The 6,000-nt window shown below is 33.6% G+C and overlaps 1 protein-coding gene across 1 annotated transcript in view; it reads right to left on the bottom strand.

Annotated features, from left to right (window-relative positions):
- COL11A1 (collagen type XI alpha 1 chain) overlaps positions 1-6,000 on the bottom strand; it is a 301,954-nt gene that overhangs the window by 133,585 nt on the left and 162,369 nt on the right. The window lies entirely within an intron of this gene.

Raw genomic sequence — 6,000 nt, 5'->3', positions numbered from 1 at the left:
ATCTATCTATCTATCTATCTATCTATCTATCTATCTATCTATCTATCTATCTATCTATCTATCTATCTATCTATCCTGCTTTCCAAAAGTCTTGAAACAACAACCTTTGTCAACTACCCGGTTATGCTATCCATCTATCAGCTCAATGATAATCTCATAATCAAAAGTAGAGCCAGAAGATTTGCCTGACACCAGTATGGGGTAATCTCTAGTTGTCTCAATGTGCATTGGATAAGCAGTAACCCAAGATAACCGGGAATGCCCTTTACAAATCAAATCCTGGGTCAGCCACTTAATACTTGTGTGATCCTGGCAAAGTCACTTAATCTCTTATGGCCTCCATTCATGATCTATAAAATCAGGGAATTGGATTTGCTGGTCTTTAATATCTCTTTCTGTCCTCCATCGATTTTCTTACGAGCCTCTGTTTCCTCAGTTTTAAAATTAAGGAATCAGATGAGATGAACTATAAGGTCCCTGATCTAATACACTCTGATTATCTAAAGAATTAGAAATGGAGGCCTTTCTTATCCCTCCCTTCTCTTCTACCACACTGTATCTATTTTTTATCTATTTTATATGTCTACATAGGTACATATACCATACCCCTGACAAGACATAGACCTCTTGAGACTAAGGATTATTTCACTTTTTTCTTTGCATAGACAGTACATAGTATAGTGTTTGGTACCTAGTACATAATTAATAAAATTCTATTGATTGATTTGTAGTATAGTTTAAAAAAAAGATACTGGAGGCTTCAAGTCAGAACATTTGAGTTTGAATCCCAGTTTGGACATTTACTTTTTTCCAATAGGAGAGACTTAGTTTCCCTCTCTGTAATGTAAGAGTAATAATATCGCTCTAGTGACCTCAGAGTTATGAGAAAAACATTTTGTAATCTTTCTATAAAAATATGATTTTAAAAACATTTTTTATCTGTTTCCATAGCCCTCAGATTCTTGTCAGGAGGTTATGCTCAGATAATGCTAGCTGAGATTTCTGATCCTCGTTCTGGGTTAGCTTCTTCAAGTTATTCTGAACAATATAAAATACTCCTTACAAACATACTCAAACATATTATTCAACTTGGGCCTTCTTGAACACCTCAGGATATCATACATTTGAAATGTTTAACAAAGGGTAACAATTCCTTTTTACTTAAACTTATCATTTTTTTCAATATGGAGGGACTAATTTCAATCTCTTCTATATAGAGCAATAATAAAATAAATAACTTAATCAATACATTTTTTGTTTTGTTTTGTGGCAAGAGTATTTCAAAATACATGCTTCTCCTGAATCGATTAATAATTTATTCTTATTTATGTTAACATGCTAAAGGATCTAATCGAAGTAATAAGACAGTGAGGGAATAAAATTAATTGGATATAATGAATGAAAATTATAAGTGTGATTGCAATTTGTATACAGTTATATTTATTATATATAAATTTATACACACATACATATATATATCTGTATGTGTGTGCATGTATGCACATACACACAAAGGCAATTTTTTTCATGTTAAGTTCAGCAAGCACTTGAGAAGTGATATAATCCACATTTCTCAAGATTAAGGAATCCTGTATAAATTTTCACTTGGGTATGATTCACTTGATATGCTTGGTAGTGGTAGTGGTGGGGGCAGCAAACTTATTGCTATATAATATAAACATATGATAGCATTAATCTCATAGAGGAAAACTAAATATATTCTTCTATTTGAGAAACAGCATTGCTTTTAAAGATTGTAGCCCAATTTTCATATCCAGGGAAATGGGTTCCTTTTGTAGAAATTTTGAAATCTCAAGACATATGTGAATTATTTCAGGCTACTTCTATGTATGTATGAGTTCTATATTGTATTCAATTGTATAAATTCATTTTGATACATTTATTTAGTGCCTACTATATCTAGGCACCAGACCTGGTTCTGGGGATATAAAGATGAAAAGTTAGAACATTGTGAATTTAACAAAGGAGAAATGACATGTTTACCAATAACCACAGCAAAATTTGAATATTATTTAAGTGCAGAGGGGGAAAAAAAGTCAAAGAATCCAGGAGGGAAGGATGATGTTTTACTAATAATTGAATTCTATGTAGTTAATATAATTGGAAAGTAAGCTTTTAGTCAACACTAAATTAATATTTAAATGCTTAGGTTTTTATAAATTTTGAATATCCATAGATTTTGACACAATTTATACCTATTAATTTAGATGATTATTCTATGCAAAAAAAGAATCAATCAAAAAGAATGGCATTCTGTTGATTCATAAAATATGAAATGAAGAATTAGGTTTTGAAATATTTTGTATACATACATATATGTTGACATTAAAGAGAAGGCTAATTATTGTATAACTTTTATTAATGATTTTGAGTTTGTCACTTTAACTTAATATGTTTCCCTAAATATTTTGCTTTCATGAGAGTTCTATAGATTTTTTAAAATGGAAAACATATCTTAACAATCATGTAGTTCAACTTCCAATTTTAACAGATGAGTCTCAGAGTGGGAGAGTAACTTTTCCAGTTATACAGATCACAATAGAATATGATTTAAACAGATCTTAGTAACTTGCAAGGTGAATCAAAATATTAAGGTCTGAAAACCCCTTCTTCATAATTAACTTACGTTTATTCCTTTTCAAATTGCTGCAAGTTTCAGAAATAGAGAAAATACTCTTACATTTCCAACTGTCATTTTTTTAATAAGACCTTTAACAACAGAAGAATTTCCATAATTTCTGAAAGCATAGATGTAAACATACAGAGACCAAAGCAGGGTAAATGATTTTTTTTTTACTTCAAAGTCTTAGGATGAGTTACTTTACAGCTACAAATTTATCTTGTGTTACCATTTAGTTCCCCTAGTTTCACCAAAATAAATGGCTTTAAGGCCAACAGTCCTAACTTTCTTTTCATAAAATGTCCTTTGATTTCTCACTGGCTGAATAGCTGGCAAGAGATCTTGAAGTTTTTGGAATGTCCATTCATGAAGAGATTCTACAAGGCAATTAAAGTTTAAAATAGCTATTTTTCAACATTCTGAACTGCCTTTTGAACTTTTTCCTATTATTCAATTACATCAGTGGCACTGAGTAAAAAGTTTATTCAAGGTGTATTTCAGTCCTTCAAGTAGTTAGTCAGTACTTCTTTTGTGTAGATGTTCCCTACACTAATGTAGATTATATTTCCTCTATGTCTTATTAGACCACTTTCCTATGTTTCTGTGAATGAACAACAAAACAACAACAAATCATCCTTTAATGATGAGTTTCCTAGGGCCTATGGGAACTTAATTACTTTGGTTCTTGGTTAACAGACCTAGATCCATTGTTGGGTCCGTATACTCTAGGCTTATCTAATTCACAGAATCTTCCAGAGTTTGGTTAAATCCAGTGTCATCTCCATACATGAAGCCAAAGAGGAAGACTTTAGTGGAAATTAAAGAACACAAAAAGAAAAAAAAATTGAAAATATAGCATCTTTCTACAGTAGAATGCCCATAATAGGTCATCTGACTATATGATGACAATATATAGTATAGTGAACGTGGAATCCTGGTATTAGTCAGGAAAATCAGAGATCACATCCCATCTCAGAAATTAGCTGTTTGATCCTATGCACATTACATGACTTCTCTGTGTCTCAGTTTCCTTATCTGTAGAATTAGGATAATAATAGTACTTACCCAATAAGGTATACAATGTGCATATATATATGTATACACACATATAAAATATAATGTATCTGAGCTATTGTTATCATCATTATAAAGCAGAAAGAAATAGGGATTAGGTAACTCAGTACATAGACTTCCAGAGTCAGGAGGACCTGAGTTCAAAACTAGTCTCAGACTCTTAACTAGCTGCGTAACCCTGGGGAAGTCAATTAATCCTTTCTGCCTCAGTTCCTCATCTGTATAATGTGCTAGAGAAGGAAATGGCAAACCATTCTAGTATCTTTGCCAAGAAAACCCCAAATGGGGGCAAGAAGAGTTGAACAGAAGTGAAAAATGACTGAAAGACAACAAAGAGATAGGGAGTAGACCTGCAATTTCATTAGGATATGAAGCACACAAGCAAGCAAGTTTCTTGTCCAATGTAAGTTGGCATCAACTACAATCTATTGTCCTAAACTGTGGGGCTTTTTCAATATTTTGAAAACTATATTTCACTATAATTGTTTCCCCTTTTAATGCTGTGTAGTTCATTATATTAATTTAAAACACTATTCTAAGAAAGTGCACAGTCTTCATCAGACTGCTGTGGGGTGGGGTGGGGAGGAGTGGTTTATGATACAAATAAAGGGCTAAGAACTCTTTTCTTACAGAACTCTCTGCAGCCCAGGGTCACACAGTCACCGTGTGTCATAAGGGGGACCTGAATTTTGGTCTTCTTGGCATTAAAGCGATCTCTCTACTCCACTGCACTGCCTCTCCCATTGTACTATAAGTTCAGACAGATAGATAACTCCTTAATTTTAGACCTCTAAAACAAAATGTAAGCTCTTATTCTAGTCATACATATTCACATATGTGAGAATGTATAAATATATGTACGTATGTATGTATCTCAATAATGAGAAATTAAAAATCAGTACATGAAGCATCTATTTGGCAATGCCCTTCATAAATGCAGATTATAACTGTCTTTGATATAGTTTTTTAAAAAAGGACAAGAGAAGGAAGGCAAAAAGCATTTGTTAAACATCTCCTTTGTGTCAGGTACCATGCTAAATACTTTGTAAATCTTATGTTGTTTGATCCTCAAAACAACCCTGGAAGGCAGGTACTGTTATTATCCTTATTTTACATTTGAGGAAACTGAGACAGAAGTTAAGTGATTTGCCCAGGGTGATATAGCTACTAAATTTTTAAAGCTAAATTTGAACTCAAGTCTTCCTGACTCGAGGCACAGCATTCTTATCACTGTGCTACTCAGTCTGTCTAGGGAGTTACTTGAGGTACAAAGAGAAGACAAGATTTCTTGGGTACATATTTGAGGAAAGGGGCTATATATTTTTTTATCTTCGTATTTCAAGAACACAACACAGTACCTTGCATAGAGTAGGTTCTCAATGAATTTTTGTTGAACTTAATCTATACAACACCCGTACATGAAATGATACTTAAGCTGTCTGAAAGAAAATAACATAAATCTTTTTTTTTTTGCCTTTTGGAGGGCAATTGGGGTTAAGTAACTTGCCCAAGGTTACACAGCTAGTTTTGTGAGTGTGTGTGTGTGTGTGGGGGGGGGTAAGTGTCTGAGGCCGGAACCGAACTCGGGTCCTCCTGACTCTGGGGTCAGCCCTTTGCTCACTGTACCACCTAGCCGCCCCCACATAAATCTTAAGGCGCCCAAAATTTTTAAAGTAGACTCATTAAATTCCAGGGTCTTAGAATTCAGTGTATAATGCTTAAAGGCAAACTTGTTACAAGAAGGTATGTTTCTAACAGTCTAATAATCTCCTGTATTAATTTAAAACTAATATATCCTTGCTCAGGTTTACATAATATGGGTTACTATTCATGTTGTTGTTAAGTTGTTTTAGTCATGTCCAACTCTTCATGACCTCATCTGGGATTCTCTTGGCATAGATGCATAGATATTACAGTAGTTTGCCATTTCCTTCTTCAACTCATTTTACAAATGAGGAAACAGATAAACAGGATTGAAAGACTTGCCAGGGTCACATTGCTATTGCTTTAGGCTGAATTTAAACTCAGGTCTTCCTAACTCCAGGTCCTAAATTCTATCCACTGTGCCACCAAGCTGTCCTCACTTTATGTAAAGTTTTACAAATGTCATCTCAACTTATCCTAAAAAAACTCCTACAAGGTAGGTACTGTTATTATCACCATTTTACAGATGATGAAACTGAGGTAGACAGAGGTTAAGTGAATTGTACAGGGTGATGTAACTGTTAAGTGTGTGAGGGTGAATGTGAACTCAATTCTTCCTGACTGTATGCCCAGAACTCTAT

The sequence above is a fragment of the Petaurus breviceps genome, unplaced genomic scaffold (assembly GCF_028583685.1).
Source record: "Petaurus breviceps papuanus isolate PSGF00001 unplaced genomic scaffold, PetGlider_PUasm1.0 186, whole genome shotgun sequence".
NCBI lineage: Eukaryota > Metazoa > Chordata > Mammalia > Diprotodontia > Petauridae > Petaurus > Petaurus breviceps.
The sequence above is the reverse complement of the archived record's forward strand: the minus strand, read 5'-3'. Positions and strand labels throughout refer to the sequence as shown.